General features: G+C 44.2%; 2 long non-coding RNA genes across 2 annotated transcripts in view; one reads left to right on the top strand and one right to left on the bottom strand.

Annotated features, from left to right (window-relative positions):
• Positions 1 to 3,623, bottom strand: part of LOC147011242 (uncharacterized) — a 36,700-nt gene extending 33,077 nt beyond the window's left edge. Inside the window, exons 1-4 of the long non-coding RNA XR_015052420.1 lie at positions 3,518 to 3,623; positions 3,273 to 3,375; positions 1,931 to 2,047; positions 1,576 to 1,635 (exon numbers count right to left, since the gene is read on the bottom strand). This is a non-coding gene — a long non-coding RNA (uncharacterized LOC147011242). The remainder of the gene's footprint in view (positions 1 to 1,575; positions 1,636 to 1,930; positions 2,048 to 3,272; positions 3,376 to 3,517) is intronic.
• The window catches only part of LOC147011239 (uncharacterized), a 202,695-nt gene that overhangs the window by 112,315 nt on the left and 65,722 nt on the right, over positions 1 to 24,658 (top strand). The window lies entirely within an intron of this gene.

Here is a 24,658-nt window from a genome sequence, read left to right as displayed (position 1 = left end):
TAAGCTTTTTATCAAGCAAGGCAGTGCTGAAAAAAGATAAGAAGATAAAAAAATTAAAGAAGTTTGTGTTTTTTAAATCACATTTGAAAGCATTCTGATAAGCATAAGCCTTTACTCTCAACCCCCAGGTTCTTTCATAATTTTTGCACCAAGCTCATCTTAAAATTTCCCAATAACCTTTTTATTTTTTATGGAAAACAGACTACTTTCTACTCGGTTTGTAATTGCTTGTATCATAAATATTGATGTCTTGTGTCATTTCCTCATAAACATTTTTCTTATTGATTTTCAAAATTAAACTGTCTGTCATCGTATAAAGTAGATTAACTCCATCCACTTATTTCTTCGTGAGGTTGTTGTAGAAGTAGTCATACATAAACAACTTTGACAAGTAAAGAATTGATGTTCCTATATAAATAGGTTTATCCATTTCAATGCTCTCTTGTTTTTCATATGAGCCGCACAAAAGTTCTGTGAAAACACCTCCGCTCTTTGAAAACTTGGTTTATTAATTAATTTGGATGCTTGTTTCCAAGATGGAGTCAGTCTTTTGTTTTGTCTCTTCCTAACATTCTCCATTGTCTTTCCAAATACAGCATTATTCATTAATTTACAAAAGTCTTTCTCAAAATCTGGTTTTGCTTCCATTTTCTTTTTTTGGGTTAAAATCAATATGTCTTTAACCAATGACTTTGTCTAAACTGTAAAATTCTATTAATTTTCTTGACTATTAACCAGCAGATAAATATGGTCTCAAGTTCCTTTGACATAAAACATAATTCCCTTTATCATATAATGTAGAAAGTGATTTTTATTTTGGTTTGCCTTTTGTAAGAAATTACTGTTGATAACTGCTGAACCATTCTTTTATCGGACTTTCTTGATCTGGGACATAGGGCAGGTCTTTGTGTTTGTTATGGAGTTCTTCTGGATGTTTCAAATCAATCTCAAAATAATATCCAACTTCTGCTTCATTCAACTCCTTTTGAGAAGAGATAACATGTTTTATAAAACCCTCATGATGTTTCTCTTTAACCCATTTGAGTTTTCCATGTGATAGATTGAGACATAGCCCATCCATATAAATTGTTGGCATCGTAATACAAGAAGTAAGAACTATCTTGTGGATCATCATAGTTAGGAAGATATTTATTGTTTGCTTTGGCATATCTCTTTGAACAAACTTGTGATATTCCACCTCTTTTAGCCTTCTCTATCATCAAAAGCATATCTATATCACCAATTAATTTCAATGGCTGTTTAGTCATATTAAACTTTTACTTCAGACATTGCCTTCCAATGCACAAATGAAAAGCAGATGGCAACAGGTGGCACAAGGCAAACAGCACTGCCTTGCTTAATCACAAAATGGAGGATTGGCACAAGGTGAACGTTGACCTCCAGCAGATGGCACAAGGAAAACCCTGACCTCAGGGTCATATAATCACAAAGAGCCAATATAACCACTTGATAAAGAACACTCACAAGGCAGTCATTGAAACCATCCACGAGGGGACAGCACGAAAGCAATTAACAATGGTAGCAAATTCATAACAGCGTACATAAAATGCATACCAGAGTCGGGGGGATGCCGATGCTTTCAGCTGCCTCAAAAGCCAGAGAGAAATTTCTCCTCTGTGGAAAAACAGACCACACAGGACCATCATTATTTTGTACTATGATGAGGATCATCATCGTCATTCACCCTCTATGCTAATCAGCGATCAATTGGGGTGGAGTGATGATATTTTCACTACCTGTGACTGGGTTTTCAAACATCTGGCTCAGCCTACGAGCTGCATGATGTAACCACCATATCCAACCGTGCAAAAACATGGCAAAAATGTCTGGTTTACGGGACACAACAATGACGTTGGCACAGGTGCCATCGACATGGATTTATTGGTGAGGAGAGCAGGCCATTAACTACCTTATCCGTGGGGTTCAGTTGACTGTAAGGGATGTGTGCAGGCAGGTAGCTGTGTAACAGAGCACAGAAGGCCAGGCCATCACTCCAGCTGCTGCTGAAGTTTGTGATGTCAATGTTCTGTGGAATTGGAGGCAAGACAGTAATAAGAACAAACCCAACAGAATGCATTTGTACAAGACCAATACGGGCATACAGAGCCATCTCGTCGAGCTCACGGCAATGCTTACCTTAAACAGGTATTTTCCAGGGAAATTCCAAACAAAGGGAAACTCAACTTGTTTTTTAAAACCCAAAAATTTTGGTCTGATCTTCACGGTAGGAAAAATCGTTCGGCAAGTTATGGAACATAAAATTCCCCAGTATTTTGGAGAGGCAGCCACGTCTCAATTCCGTCAGTCTGATTGCTTGTGACAAGCATGTGACATTTCACAGCCAATCAGCGAACCACAAAGGCAAACCGAAGCCTCCTCCACAGAAATCATCGCAATATTCACAGAAGCTGCCTTTGCTGCTTCTTGGTGATCATACAAGGAAGAAAAGCGAAAATTTTATTTTTAATGAGCAGATCCAGTAAATATCGGTTCTTCAAAAGACGATTTTACTTTTAAATAATGCATTTCCATGAATCACCTTTTCACATCCGGGACGAGAGGCACAAATGCACGTTGAGCGTGATTATCAGGCGTCAGATTACAGGCCTCAGAGGAACTGGAACTCTAAAAACCATCGGCTCTTAATTACTCACGAGGCCCGAGCAGCCGAGAGATGTCAAGGCTTCTCAGCCGAAGGCCAATCAACAGAAGCTAATCTTTTCTGGAAGCATTCAATTGCTTTGTTTTTGACGGCCTCACGAGAAGATCCATTGTTTTGCAAAGAGGTGAGAAATGGAGGGAGAGAATCCTCACACATGCCAGCAATGAGCTCACATGTAAACATGCTGGCCAGTCTCCAAGGAAACAATTAGGCAGCCACGAGAGTCATTAAGGGGGCAGCTGCCTCTCATCCTGTAACAAAGTCTCTGGGTTGTCAGGCAACCCCATTAACTCAAGGTGAAAGCAGCTCATGGATAAGGTCAGAAAAGGGTGAATTAGTGTGGCGACAGTTTGAAAGCCAAAAACCTCCGTTAAATGTGGAATGATGAAAAAAAAAAGGCTTTTATAAATCCACGGCATTGTTCATTTTATTTACCAAGTCACTCAACCTTTCATTATCCAACTCATAAAAAGATGACGTGGATACTTTTCAGGAAGTGGGCCCAACCGGGAACAGACCATGGGATAAAACACCATGGTACTCATGCACACACACCTTTTTCCCCCCACAATGACACCGTTATACTTACTCGGTATCTCTTGGTTTGTTGCTGGCACCAGAGGAGGAGGGCATTGCGCTTAGAAACATGGTATTGCTTTGAAAGCCTGGCTTGAGGGTCTTCAGCACCATCCCTATAGAGGACAACCAAAGGAGCGCACACGGTGAAGATAGCTTACACAATTCCCAAACTGGCTACATTTTTGCCAATCGTACTTTCAAGTGCATATCCAACAGAAATCAACTGTGATTGTGGTGTTAGATTCAAGGACGCACCTGGGACGGCTTCGGCGTGTTACAGAGGTAGGATCAGATGAGCAGGCAGTCTGGCTGTTTGGGAATCGAGGCTCCGTTCAGGCCACAACACCTCCATTTCTTCTTTCTGGCATTAAATCATGTTTTCAGCCTTCCTCTATAGTCTATAGTATCCAAACGTTTGTGCATTCATAGCTTAATTTATGTGCCAATAAAAGATCACTGTATTAAAAAATTATACAATAACCTACTAAAGAAATAGGACCACTGGACCTGTAGCTAATGGTGTAACTCAAATTTTGAAGCATTCTGACTGTTGTGTCTGGAGAAGAAGATTTTTGAGGGAATTTATTAAGTCTGCCATTTTGACCTACATCAAGTCATGTGACCAGAATGAACTTTGCAATCCCCGTTACCAGTCAAGTAATAAATCGTTACGTTGCTGCCAAATTTCAGCCGGATCGGTGAAGCAGTTTAGCCGGAGAAGGTGAAATGGTAGACGGATGGTGCACGATGACAACACCTTATCTGGAATTACAATTCCAGAGAACATAAATATTGTGATGGTCATCACCTCTGGATAACTCCAAATGACGGCGAGTCTTTACAATACCACGGTCACCGCCAGTACCGCGAACCTCAAACAGGCTCCTAAGTTCAAAGCCGTGTTACTATCGCCGGTGAGGTTCACGGTACAATTGGGGGTCGTGCCCGCGGATATGTCACCGATCTTCATTAATTGGCTGAACAAAACAAATGTAAGACACTGCTTCCTGTGACCGATAATCTAATTAGTCTGTTCAATCACCCCCAGTTGACACATGGCACCATTGGAATGAACAGGAAAAGTCAGGACATGAATCCTTTTGAAGATGCATTCAAGCCAACACATGCATTTACAAGGAGGTAATTTACAAGTACATTTAAAAGGCACAAATACATACCCTTTGTCTCCTACGTCATTCACATCATCGGATGCCTTAGGGCTAAGACAGTCACTTAAAATCACTTCCACAAATAATGGCGTCAATCACACATTCGACAATGGAAGGGAGAGAAAGAGAGATAATGATGAGGATGAACCGAGTCCCTTCACACCTTGCGCTAGCTCGGAGCCCGATAACTAACTCTGGCACAAATGTCCATTCTTATCCCAGTCCTCCTCGCTCCCCCCTGGCCTCACTCTGTGTGCCACTGAACCACCGTGTCTTTCTACACTCCCGGGAATGAAGATGTTTTAAGTATGGATTCTGAGTGGGTTTTGGCAGGAACATTCAGCCAATGACGAGGTGAAGGCAAAACGGGGCAAAAGCTCAAGGTCACGAAGGTGAGAGGAGTTGGAGTTTAAATGAGAGCAGAACTCCAAGGAAGTGAAAGTACTGAAAACTCCAGTTCTCAGACTTCCAGTTCTGGGTTTGGAGCATCGGCAGGATCTCTCAGGGGTCTCTGCCGACTTTCTCAAAGTTAAGTCTCTGGTCGATTTTTGTCCCGTTTTAACTGTTTATTTTCTCACCGACATGTTACTGTGTGTTCCTGGTTCGGTTTTGTTACAAAAATCGTGCTATTTTGTGAGTTTTTTGTCGAGCTTGTCTTACCAGGGTCCTTGAGTTCCACCCATCCTTCCCCTCGAGGTGTGCGATCGATTTTATTTGTATTCTCTTCCTATTACCTTCAATTCCTATTTTCCCCACTTTCCCAACACCCCCCATCCCTCCAAACTAATCACTCTGTTTGTTGTCTTAAATCTAAAGGAAAAAAAAAAACTACCTTCCTCCCTGCAAGTATGAAAACTCTCAAAAATAATAATAATAATAATAATAAAAACGATCTCTTATAATGCTTCATCTTCCTCTTTCACACATGTGGTACTCTTTACAGTGTCATAATTCACTACTCTTCTTCCACTTCAACAAACTGCTCTCAATTCGACCTTTCATTCATACCTTGCCTAAAAAATCCAACTGTTACAACGTTTCTTCTCTCTATTCTCTTAATTCGCCTTTATTGCGTCCATCAAAACGTCTTTAATCGCATTTCTGACCAAAAAAAAAAACAAAAAAAACCAGTTTGCTATGAATGTTCACTTTCCATCAACCATTCTTTTTTTCCAACTTCAATGCCAACTCACCCCTCTCACCTCTCCCTCTCAAAGCAACCATCACACTCTTCTCCCTCTAAGCTTCCCTCTCACCTTTCTCAAAAACTCCCCCCTCACCTTTCTCCCTCAACTCTCCCCACTCAGCCTTATGCAACTATTCATCCCCCTCATCCCCCCTTCTCAAAGTTGCCCCCCCTCTCATCCACAAAGCTGCCTCCTTCCACTGCCCTCTCACCTTCATCTCATCACCCCACCTCCTCAAATCCTCAACTGCTTTCTGCCCCTCTCCTGCCCCCTCCCCCAGCACAACAAGGCCTTTTTCTGCTCCTCATTTGGCCCCCTCCCCTCGCTATTCTGCAAATCCCCACACTCTTTCAACAACTCTCCTTACCTCCACCCCTCCTCCCTTGTTCTACCCTCCCCCTCCGCTCCCATTCCCTGCAGCCAAAGCCTCCTAGACTCCCTCTTCCGTAACAGTGTGCACATTAAATATCCAGGGTCTTCACTCAAACCTTGCAGATCTTTCCATGCAGGTTGCCACTGACAAATCAGACATAATTTGCCGAACAGAAACTTTCCTCCCTCAAGACGTCTCCGACTCCCAAGTATCTCTCCCTGGTTACTCCCTCCTCCGGAATGACAGACATGAGCCTTGTCCTGGTGGAGGAGTTGCTCTCTTCATCAAAGACTCTATTCCTCACTCTCCATGCACTGACCTCACTCCCCCACACCCCCAGGAATACCTCTGGCTATAGCTTCCCCTCCACTCCCACCTCATGTTTATATGTGTACTGTATCATCCAACAAACAGTGATGACTCCATTTACACCTCACCATCCAAAAACATGGACCAACTTCTATCTTCTCACCCAAACTCTCTCTTCCTCATATGTGGTGACTTCAATTGTCATCATGCAAGTTGGTGAGGTGTGGGTACCTCTCTCACCTGTCATGGAACTTCAGCAAAAGCTTTGTGCGACTCATTGGGACTGACTCAATCGGTCAACTTCCCGACTCGGATCTCAACCAATGGTACCCTATCTCTTCTGGGTCTGATTTTGACAAATTCCCCTGAAAATATCTGCTGTTCTTCCTCCGTACCAATCGGTTCTTCTGACCACGTGCTTGTCAAACTGGACATCTCTCTGGCTATTATCAGAGAACCACCTCACCGCCGTCAAGTCTCGCATTTCACTCGGGCCGACTGGCAGGGTCTCCAAGCAGCCATCAAACTTCTAGACTGGTCTCCAATCGTTACTTTCTCAAACATCAACTCATCTTGGGAATTCTTTCAGAGAAACTTGCTCTCCCTCATGCACAGATTTATCCCCTCTCGTCTTCAGTTGTCCTTCCCTTCCTCCCGCCCTTGGTTCACTGAAGCTTGTGGTGAGGCAGTTGTCCTGAAACAACTTGCCTTTGCTTCATGGAAAGCAAACCCAACTGAGGGTAATCTCATTTCCTTCCATAAAGCTCGGAACAAGTGTGTATCTACCCTCAGGAGAGCCAGAAAACAACATCGTTCTCAGCTCAAGTCTGAACTCTTAAACCTCTCTCCCTCCTCAAAATCCTGGTGGCGTCTAATCAAATCTGTTTCTGGTGTATGTTCCCCCTCCATCTCCTCCCTTACCTCAAATGGCCACACTACTGATACCGCACATGAGAAGGCTGAATGCCGAAACTCGGTGTTTGCATCAAAATCTTGTGTCCAAAACCAATTGCTTTCTGTGCCCACCTTAGGGCCCTGTCACACCTTGACGTTTTAGCCAGCATATGGCAACGTATCAAAATATATGTAAAACGCTGGCATACGCTGAACTATTGATTTTTTTTTCAGTTTTGGGCGTATTCATAATGAGTTGGACATATGCATAACATATTAGTAACGTCCACAGAACGTTTCGATAACTTATAGATAACTTATACCAACGAATGCTTAGTGTGTTGTCGGCGTTCACAACGTCTGCCCAACGATAGTCTAATGTATGCATAGCGTGCGGCAGCGTATCGCCGACGATCACGTGGCGTAGGCTATTAATAGGCTGCCGCTCAACGATTTAAATCATAACCGCACTAGACATCGAAGTGTCAACATCACCGTCATGCCCTGTCACACCTTGACGTTTTAGCCAGCGTATGCCGATGTATGAAAAATTTGCCGAATACGTTATGGGTAAGTTTTTTTTTTGTTTATGTTAAGAGCATGCTGAAGCACGCTGGCCATAAGTTGTAGGCACGCTATGCAATCGTTGACACATGTCGACACACGTTACTTGGAAGTTCGTCATAAGTCGAAACACGTCGAGGTAATGTTTAGTGTACCCGAAACTTATTTCTAACGTATGAGTAACGTGCTTTGAACCTATGTGTAACTTATCTCCAATGCATATTGAAGTATGTAGACGTATTTGATTGACGTCTTCTGGACGACCACAGAACTTACGGAACGTGTTTCTAACTTACAGCTACCGTATAATGGCGTATTGGCAGCGTTTAGGGGAATTGTTATATAAAAATGGGCTTCACAGGAGGAACCCGTCAGTGTTTCAGACTCCATGGTGAGTAGATGTCCATGTCAGTAGTAGTAGTAGTAGTAGTAGTAGTAGTAGTAGATCCATGTCAGTAGTAGTAGGTGAGCGTGATGGGGAGGGTGTGGGTGATGATGGATCCTCCTTGCGTCCGCGTCCACGGCCACGGCCAGGAGACTTCTTGGCAGCATTCTTCGAAGTTTTCTTTGGCATTTTTTTTAATGCTTTTCTACGCTGAACCATTGATGTTTTTTCAGTTTTGGGCATATTCATAACAAGTTGGACGTATGCATAATGTATTAGCAACGTACACAGAACGTTTTGATAACTTATTGATAACTTATACCAACGAATGCTTAGTGTGTTGTCGGCGTTCACAACGTCTGCCCAACGATAGTCTAATGTATGCATAGCGTGCGGCAGCGTATCGCCGACATCACGTGGCGTAGGCTATTAATAGGCTGCCGCTCAGCGATTTAAATCATAACCGCACTAGACATCGAAGTGTCAACATCACCGTCATGCCCTGTCACACCTTGACGTTTTAGCCAGCGTATGCCGACGTATGAAAAATTTGCCGAATACGTTACGGGTAAGTTTTTTTTTTTTTTGTTTATGTTAAGAGCACGCTGAAGCACGCTGGCCATAAGTTGTAGGCACGCTATGCAATCGTTGACACATGTCGACACACGTTACTTGGAAGTTCGTCATAAGTCGAAACACGTCGAGGTAATGTTTAGTGTACCCGAAACTTATTTCTAACGTATGAGTAACGTGCTTTGAACCTATGTGTAACTTATCTCCAATGCATATTGACGTATGTAGACGTATTTGATTGACGTCTTCTGGACGACCACAGAACTTACGGAACGTGTTTCTAACTTACAGCTACCGTATAATGGTGTATTGGCAGCGTTTAGGGGAATTGGTATATAAAAATGGGCTTCACAGGAGGAACCCGTCAGTGTTTCAGACTCCATGGTAAGTAGATGTCCATGTCAGTAGTAGTAGTAGTAGTAGTAGTAGTAGTAGTAGTAGTAGTAGTAGTAGTAGTAGCAGTAGATCCATGTCAGTAGTAGTAGGTGAGCGTGATGGGGAGGGTGTGGGTGATGATGGATCCTCCTTGCGTCCGCGTCCACGGCCACGGCCAGGAGACTTCTTGGCAGCATTCTTCGAAGTTTTCTTTGGCATTTTTTTTAATGCTTTTCTACGCTGAACCATTGATGTTTTTTCAGTTTTGGGCATATTCATAACAAGTTGGACATATGCATAATGTATTAGCAACGTACACAGAACGTTTTGATAACTTATTGATAACTTATACCAACGAATGCTTTGCGTGTTGTCGGCGTTCACAATGTATGCCCAATGATCGTCTAACGTATGCATAGCGCGGCAGCGTATCGCCGACGATCACGTGGCGTAGCCTATTAATAGGCTGCCGCTCAACGATTTAAATCGCTGGCGCTCGACTATTTAAATGGACGCTGCCGCTCGACGATTTTAATCATAACCAAGCTAGACATCGAAGTGTCGACATCATCGTCATGCTGAAGAAAACTTCAAAGAATGCTGCCAAGAAGTCTCCTGGCCGTGGAGGTACTACGTACTACGTACTACACATACAACGTACTACGACACATGCCAGCGTGCTTCAGCATGCTTCAGCCTGCTCTTAACGTATAAAAACTTACCCATAACGTATTGGACGTACGCCAGCGTTTTCGACAAATTTTTCATACGTCGGCATACGCTGGCTAAAACGTCAAGGTGTGACAGGGCCTTTACCCATCGCATTCAGCTGTCCTGGACTCTGTGTCCTTTTCTTCTGACAAAGTGGAGAGCTTGCTGTCAAACCTCAAATCAGATTCTGGAACCGGTCCAGACGGCATCAGCCCACGTGTCCTAAAAACCTGCTCCTCTGCGCTTGCTCACCCTCTCTCTGTTCTATTCACCCTCTCATTTGCTCAAGGTCATCTGCAATCTGCTTGGAAATCAGCAAGTATTACTGCCCTGCATAAAAAGGTGCAAAAACAGATCCCTGCAACGACAGACCAATCAGCCTTCTCCCAATCATCAGCAAGGTTATGGAATCCATCATCACTTCAAACATTAAATCCTTCCTGTTCTCCAATGGCTTGATTTCCGATCATCAATTTGGTTTCAGACCAAGTCACGCTACCCTGGATATGCTGCTTCTGCTGTCCCAACAATGAATGGAGGTACTCGATGCCGGACATGAAATCAGAGCCATCTCCTGAGACATATCGCGTGCTTTTGACACGGTCTGACACCCTTCCCTGCTCACCAAACTCTCTTCCTGTGGTATCCAAGGCCATCTCCACTCATGGCTCGCAGACTTCCTCTCCTATCATCGTCAATGTGTAGCCCTAAAGGGAGTTCTTTCATCCCCTCTTCCTGTCCAGGCTGGAGTTCTTCAAGGTAGCATTCTGGGCCCTGTTCTTTTCCTGGTTTTCATCAATAATCTCTCCGAATCTCTGTAAAATCCTCTATATCTCTTTGCTGATGACTCCACCCTCTGCCGTACCATCGGTCATCCCTCAGACCGGCAAGCAGCAGCTTCTTTGCTCACTGCAGATCTGGATAAAATCACAAACTGGTCCAACACGTGGAACATGTCTTTCAATCCAGACAAATCTCACACTCTCACTATGTCTCTCTGAAAAGACCGTTTGAACCCCACCCCCCATCTACTTTCTAAACAATCCTCTGGAAGAAATCCTTTCTTTCAAGCTTCTGGGTCTCACTATCTTCCATGATCTTTCCTGGGAAAGCCACATTTCCAACCTGGTCTCCAAAGCCAGTCGCCGACTGGGAATCCTCCATCGTGCAAAGACCTTCCTCAGCCCACCTGAGCTCCTGACCACATACAAGGCTTTTGTCCACAGCCTGATGGAGTACTGCTCTCTCCTCTGGTCTGGTGCTCCTGCCTCTCACCTTTCTCGGCTTCACACTGTGGAAACAAAGGCATTTATGATCATTGGTATCTCCTGTGATGAGGCTGAGTCTTTGGGCCTCTCACTCTTTCACCGCAAACATGTCAGTGGTCTTTCTGTCTTCCACCGTCTCCTCTTCGGTCTTTGCGCCCCACCCCCTGCTGTGTCTGCGGTTTGTCCCCACCATATTTCCGCAAGGCGCTCAAGGTCCGCCAACAACCCCCCTCTGATAAAACTACCAAAATCACGAATCATCGCTCACCTTCACTCTTTACTTCCTCTTTTTTCCTGCCTTTGGAATAAACTCCCTCACTCTATTCTTTCCCATTCTTCCCTCCAGGCCTTCAAAACAGCTGTTCACCACCACCTCTTATCATCCCCTATCCAAGTCCTTGATCTTTTCTACCCCCGTTAATCCACCCCAAACCCACCTCCTTCAAATTCCCTGCATTCCTTCCTGAAAGTCCCTGTAATGTCCATCTTGTATTCCCCATGTTCTTCGCCCATCCCTCTTCCTTCCACAGATCTAATGTCTCTGTTCCCTAATGTTTTGTCCTTCCCACGCCCCTCTTGTGTCATGCCCCCCTTGCTGTGCATTGTGTGTTGGCTCTCATTTGAGCCTTGACAAGGTATACAAAAAAAAACGCATTTTAGGAAGATGAGCCAGAGGCAAAAAGACAGAAGGTTCTGAACTCCACTCCAATAAAAGGAAGACGGACAGACTGACGGATAGACCAAAAAACGAAGCAGCACATGAATCCCAGAGCTCTCTTTTGCTTCACATTAATTTTAGGCTCTCCACAGCCCCCCCCCCAACCCCTGTCATGGTGGATTCTCAACTCAGGTGGCACTCTCTTCTCTGCCTCTGATTGGTGTATTCGTTACCCCAATACCTCGTGACAATTCCGGATTGGCCCCTGTGGATTGAGATGTGGGGCTCTGCCAGGAAAGGTTTTAGTGCACTGTCACCTTTAACGATAATTGATGGACCATCTGGCATGGACGACTCGACAGAATGTTCATGAAGCTGGTTTGAGGCGGAGACAGAGAGAGAGAGAGGGAGAGAGAGGGAGGGAGGGAGAGAGAGGGAGAGAGAGGGAGAGAGAGGGAGAGAGAGAGGGAGAGAGAGGGGGAGAGAGGGAGAGAGAGGGAGAGAGAGAGGGAGAGAGAGAGGGAGAGAGAGAGGGAGAGAGAGGGAGAGAGAGGGAGAGAGAGGGAGAGAGAGGGAGAGAGAGGGAGAGAGAGGGAGAGAGAGGGAGAGAGATGGAGAGAGACGAAAAAACGAAGTGTTCCTACGCTGAGATGTCGTGGAGGAAAAGCAGGAAATGGCTGAAGATAAGAATGGAGAACCTGAAAATAACATGCCTTCGACACTTTCACAATGCATGTCTGAACACAGTATACTATGGAATAACTAAAGTTATACTGTGAGAGTTGCTCTTTTACCCCCGAGAAACCAAAAACATCACATTTATTTATTTTTCACAGCAACATTAAGATCAATGACAAATGTTCGAAATATAATCACAATACTTACAGCCAGCCCTCTGACCCTCCCCAGTTGCTCCAAGATGCAGGCGCTCTTCCCCTAAACACCACTCCTCATGGTTAAACCCCCACAATGCACTGCTTTGTTCCTCACTTCTTCCGTTTGTGGAACTGCCTTCAGGAGACAGTTCAATCCTCCCCTTCCATCCAGGGCTTCAAAGCAGGCAGTGCACTATCATTTCAGGTCATCCCCCATCCCAACTCTTGATAGTTTTTAACCCCAATAACCCTACCTCAACCCTCTTACTCCCACATTAGTGTTTCCTCCTCTCTTCTTTCACTGGTTATTTACTCCCTTGCTTGTTGTGTCCAACTGTGGCCTCAGTTTGTCAGCATTTTTATCCTGGTTTTTTTTCTTTCTTCTGTGAACACCCTGTGACGTCACTCTTCCATGACCTGAGATTTTGTGTCCTGTACTGCACTTTATCACAACATGAAATATTTTGAAAAAAAAATGCCTTTGACGATTAAGGAATTAATTGGATCGGTAAAGTAGACCCTTTCTCTGGAATGGTCATGGGACCAGGGGTGTTTGGGACCAGGTGTGTTCAAGATCTGGGGAGTTTGGGACCAGGTGTGTTGGAGATCAGGAGTGTTTGGGACCAGGGTGTCTAGGTCCAGGTGTGTTCAAGATCAAGGGTATTTGGGACCAGTTGCGTTCGGAACTATATGTGTTCAAGACCAGGTGTGTTCAGGACCAGGTGTGTTCGAGACCAGGTGTGTTCAAGACCAGATGTGTTCCAGATAAACTAGATTTCTGGTTCGTGGATGTCGTTAATTGCAAAAAAGAAATCTGAAATGAATTAGTAATGGCCGAGACGAATATGCACACCTCCCTTTAAGCTGTTGAGCCTGGGTTCGAATCCCGACCCAGCTATAAACTGTTATCCTACTGTTTCACAAGCAAGGCAATTCATCCAAACCTTGCCCGTACTACTGCTGGGAAAGCAACGGTAAACCACCTGTTGTAAACTTTGCCTTGCAGCTGCTTTGATTTAATCATCTCAGAACCTGTTGTTGAAAGGAGCAAGAGGAAGTGAGAGAACTCCAGCCCTGTGTCTCCCTCTGCTGGTGAGGTTAGCTCTGTGTTCTATGTTTCCAAGTTGGTGTTTGTCGAACATTTGTTGGGGCTCTGTTTGGACCCCTTGTGCTCCAGGGGTCAAAGTTATTGGGGTATTTATTTATTATTTATTTACGGGGGGGGGGGAACCCCATTAAAATGACGGTGCACAAAACTCATCACCACATAGAGAAAGACAATAAATACTATGTTATGAATTACATGATGAATTATATGCAGGAAATAATACACAACATGAACTGAGACTTTCTCTGAGGACGAATAGCGTTGAGCGAAGCAATTTGTTAAAGCATTGCATTATGGAATCAATGAGAACATTGTGGCAAGAGCATGCCCCCCCCCCCGCCCCACACTCACCCAACAGGAGGGTAAGTCCATCTTTAGCATCCAAACACATACACACATACATACATACACACACAAACATCCACACATACATACACACATACATACACATACATACATACATACATACATACACACATACATACACACAAATATATAAATACATACACACAAACATACACACATACATACACACAAATACAGACACACACACAAACATCCACACATACACACACAAACATCCACACATACACACACAAACATCCACACATACATACACACATACATACATACATACATACATACATACATACATACACATTTACATACACACATACATACATACATACATACACATTCATACACACATACACATACATACGTACACACATACATATATTCATACATACATACATGCATTCATACACACATACACACACATGCATACAGATATACATACATACATACATCCACACATACATCCACACATACATCCACACATACATCCACACATACATACACACATACATACATACATACATACATACATACATACACATTTACATACACACATACATACATACATACATACACATTCATACACACATACACATACATACATACATACATACATACATACATACATACATACACATTCATACACACATACACACACACACATACATACATACATACATACATACATGCACGCGTACATACACTTATACATAATCACATTCATGCACATAGACATACACATAGATACATACACATACACTTATACATAAACACATACATACACATATACATACACATACATACATAAATACACATATACATATCCAAATACAAACACACACATACATACACACATACACACATACATACACACATACATACATAAATACACATATACAGACACACATATACATACACACATACATACGCATACATACACACACATACACACATAAACATACACATACACACACACACACATACATGCATACACACATACATACACACACATACACACACATACACACATAAACATACACATATACACACACACACACACATACACATACATACACACACATACACACACATACACACATAAACATACACATATACACACACACACACACATACATGCATACACACATACATACACACACATACATACATACACACATATGCATACACATTCATACACACATACACAGACATACATACATACACACATACACACACATACATACACACATACACACACATACATACATACACATATACATTCACACATTCATACACACATACACATACATACATACATACATACATACATACACACACACATGCACACATACATACACACATACACACACATACATATATACATACATACATCCACATATACATCCTCACATACATACACAAAGACATACACACACGAACAGCCACACATACATACACACATACATACACACACACACAAACAGACACACATACATACACAGATACATACATACACATATACATACACACATTCATGCACACATACACATCCATCCATACATACATACACACATTCATACACACATACACATACATACACACATTCATATACACATACATAAACACATACACACATATACACACACACACATACATACATACACATATACATACACACATACATACACACATACATACATACACATATACATACACACATACATACATACACATATACATACACACATACACATACACATACATACACACATACACATACATACATACATACACACATACATACACACAAACATACACACAAACATCCACACATACATACATATATACATATACAAACATCCACACAAACATCCACAAATACATACACACACATACATACACACATACACACTCATACACATATACATACACACATTCATACACACATACACACACATACACACATATACATACACACATACACACATATACACACACACACACATACACACACACACACACACACATACATACATACATACATACATACATACACACAGACACACATACACACATTATTATATTTCATACCAGTGTGGATCTGTTCACCATGCTCACCTTCCCGCACATCATTACACAGATTTACTGTGTTGTCATAATTTACACCAATCATAATGGTTTTTCTGTTCTGTGAAACCGTCGCTCCCACGAGGCAATGGCACACAACCTATAGTGATCACAAACCCAGATATTACCCTCACCAGAGGAGAGGGTATTTGCATTTCGGTTTGTATGTTTGTTACCTCCGCCACTGAAGGTGAACGAGGTTATGTTTTCACCCCCTTTCTGTTTGTCTGTGTACAAGATATCTCAAAAAGTTGTGGACGGATCCAGATGAAATTATGTGGACAGGTTCGGTGTGTGAGAAGGACGAACTGATTAGATTTTGGTGAAGATCCGAATCTGTATCTGGATCCGAGAATTATTTCATTTTTTAAGTGATTCTTCACCATTGAGAGATTGTGACAAAAACGATATAGTACTGAACTGTACAGCACGATATCTCAAAAATGTAATGGGCCCGATATGTTCGCGTGGATCAGGCATGAGGTTGTGGTGGTGTGCGCTCTATCAAGTGTCCTTCCAGTTTGTTTGTTTGTTTGTTTGTTTGTTTGTCCGCATTCACACAAAATGTGTGTTTTATCTGCAACCGCTTGTCGGATTGACACAAAATTTTCACCAAACGAGCGACTGCTCATGTCAAATTGTTTTCATGATAATTATGACGTCATAGGTCACATGGTGTGGAAACCATGTTGAAAAACGGAAAAACTTTGCACCTCCGTCTCCAAAACTGCACAAAGGGAAAAAATTGAAACTTGGCAGATGGAATGTACTCCACATGGGGAATAAGTGGGATTTTTTATGACGTCATAGCTGCCTTCGTGATGACGTCATAATTGCATATGTGGAACACCACATCCGATCAGTATGAAAATGTTTGAGGGTCATCTCGGGATAAATTGATGACGTCATCGGTCACGTGGTTCGGCAGGAAGATTGTTATTTTTTATTTTAAAAAATCTTCACAAATCTTCTTTGAAATGGATGACCAGATGGAGGCAAAACTTTACATGCATCACTACCTATCCATGAGGAACAAAACATTCCCTCAAATGACGTCTTAGGTCACATGTTTTGTCAGCCATATTGGATTTACCCACAAACCTATAAAAAACCTTCTTCTCCAGAATGGCAGGATATATCGAACGGAAACTTCACACAAATGTTCCTACCCTTCCTCACGCCCATGGTACACTGAAGCTTGTGGCGAGGCAGTTGTCCTGAAACAACTTGCCTTCACCTCATGGAAGGCAAATCCAACTGAAGGCAATCTTAGTTCCTTCCACAGAGCTCAGAACAAGTGTGTGTCTTCCCTCAGGAGAGCCAGTAAACAACATCTATCAAATCTCAAATCTGAACTCTAAAACCTGTCCCCCACCTCCAAATCCTGGTAGCACCGAGTTAACTCTGTTTCTGGGGTATGTTCCCCTCTCCCCAAACTTACCTCAAATGGCCGCACAGCTGACACCGCTTGTGAAAAGGTTGAATGCCTAAACTCCGTGTTTGCTTCTAAATCTTGAGTCCCAAATGCATCATTTTCTGTACCCACCTTACCCAGGCGCACCCAACTGTCCCTGGACTCTGTGTCCTTTTCTCCTGACAAGGTGGAGAGCTTCCTGTCAAACCTCGACTCAGATTCTGCAACCGGTCCAGACGGCATCAGCCCACGTGTCCTAAAAACCTGCTCCTCTGCTCTTGCTCACCCTCTCTCTGTTCCACTCACCCTCTCATTTGCTCAAGGTCTTCTGCCATCTGCTTGGAAATCTGCTAACATCACTGCCCTGCATAAAAAGGTGCAAAAACAGATCCCTGCAACTACAGACCAATCAGCCTTCTCCCAATCATCAGCAAGGTTATGGAATCCATCATCGCTTCAGACATTAAATCCTTCCTCTTCTCCAATGGCTTGATTTCCAATCATCAATTTGGTTTCAGACCAGGTCACTCGACCCTGGATATGCTGCTTCTGCTCTCCCATCAATGGATGGAGGTCCTCATTGCCGGACATCAAATCCGAGCCGTATCCCTGGACATATCACGTGCTTTTGACACAGTCTGGCACCCTGTCCTACTCACCAAACTCTCTTCCCATGGTATTCAAGGCCATCTCCACTCATGGCTCGCAGACTTCCTCTCCTGTCGCAGTCAACGTGTGGCCCTAAATGGAGTTCTTTCATTCCCTCTTCCTGTGCAGGCTGGAGTTCCTCAAGGTAGCGTTCTGGGCCCTGTTCTTTTTGTGGTTTTCATCAATGATCTCTCGGACTCTCTGGAAAATCCTCTATTTCTCTTTGCCGACGACTCCACCCTCTGCCGTACCATCTGTCATCCCTCAGACCGGCAAGCAGCAGCTTCTTCGCTCACTGTAGATCTGGATAAAATCACAAACTGGTCCAACACGTGGAACATGTCTTTCAATCCAGACAAATCTCACACTCTCACTATGTCTCTTCGAAAGGACCATTTACAAAACCCCCCGATCCACTTTCTCAACAATCCTCTGGAAGAAGTCTTTTCTTTCAAGCTTCTAGGTCTCACTATCTGCCATGACCTTTCCTGGGAAAGTCACATTTCCAACCTCTCCTCAAAAGCCAGTCACCGACTGGGAATCCTCCGTCGTGCTAAGTCCTTCCTCGGCCCTCTTGAGCTCCTGACCACTTACAAAGCTTTTGTCCGTAGCCTCATGGAGTACTGCTCTCCCCTCTGGGCTGGTGCTCCTGCCTCCCACCTTTCTCGGCTTCACGCTGTCGAAACCAGGGCATTTAAGATCATCGGCATCTCCCGCAATGAAGCTGAGTCTTTGGGCCTCTCACTCAATCACCGCAGGTTGGTCGGTGGTCTTTCTGTCTTCTACCGACTCCTCTCCAGCCTTGCCCCCCCCTGCTCTCTCTGCGATTTGTCCCCACCACATTTCCACAGGGCGCTCAAGGTCCGCCAACAACCCCCTTCTGGTAAAACTACCAAAATCACGAATCACTGCTCATCTTCACTCTTTCATTCCTCTTTTTTCCTGCCTTTGGAATAAACTTCCTCAGTCTATTCTTTCCCATTCTTCCCTCCAGGCTTTCAAAACAGCTGTTCACCACCACCTCTTATCTTCCCCCATCCAAATCCTCGATCTTTTCTACCCCCGATAATCCACCCAAGCCCACTTCCTTCATTTCTCCTGCTTTCCTTCCTGAAAGTCCCTGAAATGTCCATCTTCTCTTCGCCATGTTCCCCGTCCCATCCCCATCCCTCTCCCTTCCACAGTTCACCTAATGTGTCTGTTCCCCACTGTTTTGTCCCTTCCACTCCCGCCCCTCTTGTCTCATGCCTCCTTGCTGTGAGTTGTGTGTTAGCTCTCATACGAGCCTCGACCAAGGTATACAAAAAAAAAAAAATACATTCCTCTTTTTCCCCCGCCTTTTGAACAAACTCTCTTCAATCCCACTCATCCTTCTAGGTCTTCTAACAAGCTGTTCATTACCACCTCTTATCGTCCCCCATCAAAAACCATGATCTTTTCTACTCCGACTAATCGACCCCAAACCCACCTTCAAATTCCCTGCTTTCCTTCCTGAAAGTCCCTGTAGTGTCCATCTTGTATTCCCTGTGTAACCCCGCTCCATCCCTCTCCCTTCCACAGATCTCCTTATGTCTCTGTTTCCCACTGTTTTTTCCTTCTCTTTCCTGGTCCTCTTGTCTCCTGTCACCTTGTTGTGCCTTGCTGTGTGTTAGCTCTCATACGAGCGTCGACAGTGTACACAACAACAACAAGAAAGCCTTGGGGATTACAAGGATATTCAGGAATCATTGATCGGTCACCTCGTCTGGCAGCCATATTGGATTGAGTAAAAATATGTTTTTAACCGCTTCTCTTGAACCGCTTCCTCAATCAACCTGAAACTTTGCAATTAGGATCTAGTATTGATGTGAAATGTATGTTTTAAATTTCAACCTGATCAGACGCATGGTCTGGCAGCCAGAATTTTTTTTTAATTAATATGGGTTCTTTTTTGAATAAGGTTCACTTGGCTGTTCCTGGATGGGTTTGAGGGTAGAGGAGTAGCAGCTGAAATGTGAATCCGATCCAGGTTCGTCCTGATGACTTCATCTTTTCTTTTTGCTTGTTCGGGTTCCTTCTGATTCCTCCAATGCAGGACTGTACCTGTTTGGTCTTCCATTTGATTTAAATTTAATTTATTTGAATCCAATTCTGAATTCATTTGAATAATAACAAACGTCATGGGTCAGGGTCAAGTGTCCGATCAAAGCGGGACGTCTTGGTACCCGGTCATCACTGCCAGCAGTTATAAAGTTGCAGTTCTCGTTATGTCTCTAATTAATTACGTAACACACAAGTAAACAAACACTACACAAAACTACACAATAACCACTACACAAGCCCTGGTGAGGGTCTGCAATCTATGATTGCTCCTTTTCTTGTTTCATTTGTATTCGTTTTTGATAGCCCTTCCTTTCTTTGTAAAGGTTTTTATTTTCTTTGTAATGGTCGAGGCTCGTATGAGAGCAAACACACAACCCACATCAAGGGGGGCATGAGACAAGAGGAGCGGGAGAGGGATTGACAAAAGAGGGGGAACAGCGACATGGGAAGATCTGCAGAAGGGAGAGGGATGGAGTGAGGAACATGGGGAACACAAGATGGACATTACAGGGACTTTCAAGAAGGGAAGCAGGGAATTTGAAGGAGGTGGGTTTGGGGTGGATCGTGATTTTGTATGGGGAAGATAGGTGGTGGTGAACAGCTGTTTCGAAGGCCTGGAGGGAAGAATGGGATTAAAGGGTGTGGGAGTTTATCCCAAAGGCGGGAAAAAAGAGGAATGAAAGAAGGAAGGTGAGCAGTGATTCATGATTTTGGTAGTTTAACCAGAAGAAGGTTGCTGGCGGACCTTGAGCGCAGTGCGGAAATATGGGGCGGACAGATCCCTGCAGACACAGCGGGGGGGGGGGGTTCGAGAACGGAGAGGAGATGGTAGAAGACAGAAAAATCACCGACCTGCCTGCATTGAGAGAGTGAGAGACCCAAAGGCTTAGCCTCATCGCGGGAGATACCAATAATCCTCAAAGCCTTGGTTTCCACAGAGTGAAGCCGAGAATGGTGAGAGGCAGGAGCACCAGCCCAGAGGAGAGAGCAGTACTCCATCAGGCTGTCGACGAAAGCTTTATAAGTGGTCAGGAGCTCAGGTGAGCGAAGGAAGGACTGTGCACGATGGAGGATTCCCATTCGGTGACTGCCTTTGGAGGCCAGGTTGGAAATGTGGCTTTCCCAGGAAAGGTCATGGCAGATAGTGAGACCCAGAAGCTTGAATGAAAGGACTTCTTCCAGAGGATTGTTGAGAAAGTCAATGGGGGTTTTTCTAAATGGTCATTTCGGAGAGACATAGTGAGAGTGTGAGATTTGTCAGGATTGAAAGACATGTTCCACGTGTTGGACCAGTTTGTGATTTTATCCAGATCTGCAGAGAGTGAAGAAGCTGCTTCTTGCATGTCTGAGGGATGACTGATGGTACGGCAGAGGGTGGAGTCATCAGCAAAGAGATATAGAGGATTTTCCAGAGAGTCAGAGAGATCATTGATGAAAACCAGAAAAAGAACAGGGCCCAGAACACTCCCTTGAGGAACTCCAGCCTGGATAGGAAGAGTGGATGAGAGGACTCCATTTACAGGTTAACTGCGACAGGTGAGGAAGTTTGAGAGCCAAGAGTGGAGATGGCCTTGGATTCCATAGGAAGAGAGTTTGGTGAGCAGGGCAGGGTGCCATACGGTGTCGAAAGCACATGATATGTCCAGGGATACGGCTCTTATTTCATGTCTGGCATTGAGGACCTCCATCCATTGTTGGGAGAGCAGAAGCAGCATTTCCAGGGTAGAGTGACCTGGTCTGAAACCAAATTGATGATCGGCAATCAAGACATTGCAGAAGAGGAAGGATTTAATGTCTGAAGCGATGATGAATTCCATGACTTTGCTGATGATTGGGAGAAGGCTGATTGGTCTGTAGTTGCAGGGATCTGTTTTTGCACCTTTTTATACAAGGCAGTGATGTTTGCTGATTTTCGAACAGATGGCAGATGACCTTGACCAAATGAGAGGGTGAATAGAACAGATGGCAGATGACCTTGACCAAATGAGAGGGTGAATAGAACAGAGAGAGGGCAAGCAAGAGCAGAGGAGCAGGTTTTTAGGACACGTGGGCTGATGCCGTCTGGACCGGTTGCAGAATCTGAGTCGCGGTTTGACAGCAAGCTCTCCACTTTGTCAGAAGAAAAGGACACAGGATCCAAGGACAGTTCGGTGCGACTGAGTAAGGTGGGTACAGAGAGCGATGGGTTTTGGACACAATATTTCGATGCAAGCACCGAGTTTAAGCATTCATCCTTTTCATGTGCGGTATCAGCAGTGCGACCATTTGAGGTAAGGGAAGGGATGGAGATGGGAACATACACCAGAAACAGATTTGATTAGACGCTATCAAGATTCGGAGGAGGGAGAGAGGTTTGAATGTTCAGACTTGAGATGAGAAAGATGTTGTTTTCTGGCTCTCCTGAGGGTAGATACACACTTGTTCCGAGCTTTATGGAAGGAACTGAGATTACCCGCAGTTGGGTTTGCTTTCCATGAGGCAAATGCAAGTTGTTTCACGACAACTGCCTCACCACAAGCTTCAGTGAACCAAGGGCGGGAGGAAGGGTAGGACAACTGAAGACGAGAGGGGATAAATCTGTGCATGAGGGAGAGCAAGTTTCTTTGAAAGAATTCCCAGGATGGGTTGATGTTGGGTTTATGGGTCATATGCGTTGTATTGGCTTTTATGCAGGTCTTTATTCCCATTATTTATTTACTTTGTTGCACACACGACCTCTCCATCATGCAAGCATGTGGACCACAGCAATAGGCAGCTCATTGGCGTACGTGCTCCCTTTCAAATTCAAACCTTGTCCCATTATCCAACGGACACTTCACTTCAACCTTCTCCAGACTCAAACCGCAATGCTACAACATTTCTCCGACACTACAACTCCTTCATAATAATTGCTCCACACCATCGGACCACAACTCAAACTCATGTACAATCACCACTGATGCCACAATGAATGACCACCACCACCACCATGAATCTCCACCCTTGCGGGGACTCACCAATGTGCTCACCATGACACCACCACTGCCATCGCTCTACCATCATCACCCCCGATGCTCACCACCTCCCTCTTGACCAGCAGGAGACGGGGGGGGGGAGGGGGAGCTCCCATACCATTATGGATACTCGGGTCTGGATGTTCTGGTGTCTAGCTTGGAGCATAATTGAGCACTGAATTCCATTCAATGTGGTGGGGATAGCCCTAGTTTTCCACTCAACTACGGCCTTCATTAGGTGCCTGATGTGTGTTCGTGGCCAGAGAGCGCCACCAAATACCCTGGTGCCATGTTAACCTTGGATCTCCATCGCGTGACAGAGTTCGGGGCATGTGAGGACATTTCTGTGACTGAGGACTCGCATGGGGGGAGCTTGCACCTGGGTAGTGGGTAATGGTCTGTACACCAATGAGCATGCTTTAGAACTCCCATCGCTCCACTTGTTCCACTCTCAAGTGCCGCCCCTGCTGGAGGGTTATAAAAGAGAGCTCTCTTCTCTTCGTGTTCTTGGGGTTACAGAGTGCAACGGAGCAAGCGAGTCAAGCAGAACGGAGCAGAGCCAATGGATCGTGGAAAGAGCAGTATTAATCCATTAGCAATTACACATGCCGACTTTTTGCACTCACATTAAGTCTGTCCTCTTTCCCGTTGTATGCTTCATTTCTAAAAAAAACCCTGACCCACACCTTTACATTTTCCTCCTCACATATCATTGCACCTCATCGCATGGCACCGAACCTCATTGCACCTCCTCCAATCACGCATCATAGACACCCTCAATTGTTCTCCCCCCCCCTTCCCCATCCTCAGCGACTGGGAAGCATTGGTCCATCGATTGTGAGAGGTAACAAGGAGCTCGCAAACACCTTGTTCTTTTCTCGGATTTCTTGCTCTATAACCATCCTCGGGAATGATTCTGATGGCACCCGTCACGTTAGTATAAGATAAGATTGTAAAAGTTTTCGGATTGGGGTAACTCTGCGCTGTGTCTCTTGTGTTTGTGTATAACTGTTTTTCTTTTGCTGCACATCATCAATCTTTGCTTTCCTCTGCTGTACATACTTTGCTGTGTATTAAAACCTTTGCTTATTGTTCCACGTGCCTTTCCTCGCCCTTGCTATAAATAAATTGTTATTATTGTGAATGTCCCCAGTTCGTGTCTTTTCCTCCATTGGTCCAGTGTAGTCCACACGTAGCATAACCGGGAAGTTTTCCCCGACCAATTGGCTCTAATTAGCCGGTGCATACTTGGCAGCTCCACTCGGCTGCACCTGATTCGGTAAGTTCAGGCAAGTATGCATCGAGGGCATAAAACTCGATTGGTGC

The sequence above is a fragment of the Eptatretus burgeri genome, chromosome 16 (genome assembly GCF_056783735.1).
Source record: "Eptatretus burgeri isolate ZD-2024b chromosome 16, Ebu_testis_v1, whole genome shotgun sequence".
NCBI lineage: Eukaryota > Metazoa > Chordata > Myxini > Myxiniformes > Myxinidae > Eptatretus > Eptatretus burgeri.
Note: the sequence above shows the minus strand (reverse complement) of the source record. Positions and strands in the feature narration are given on the sequence as shown.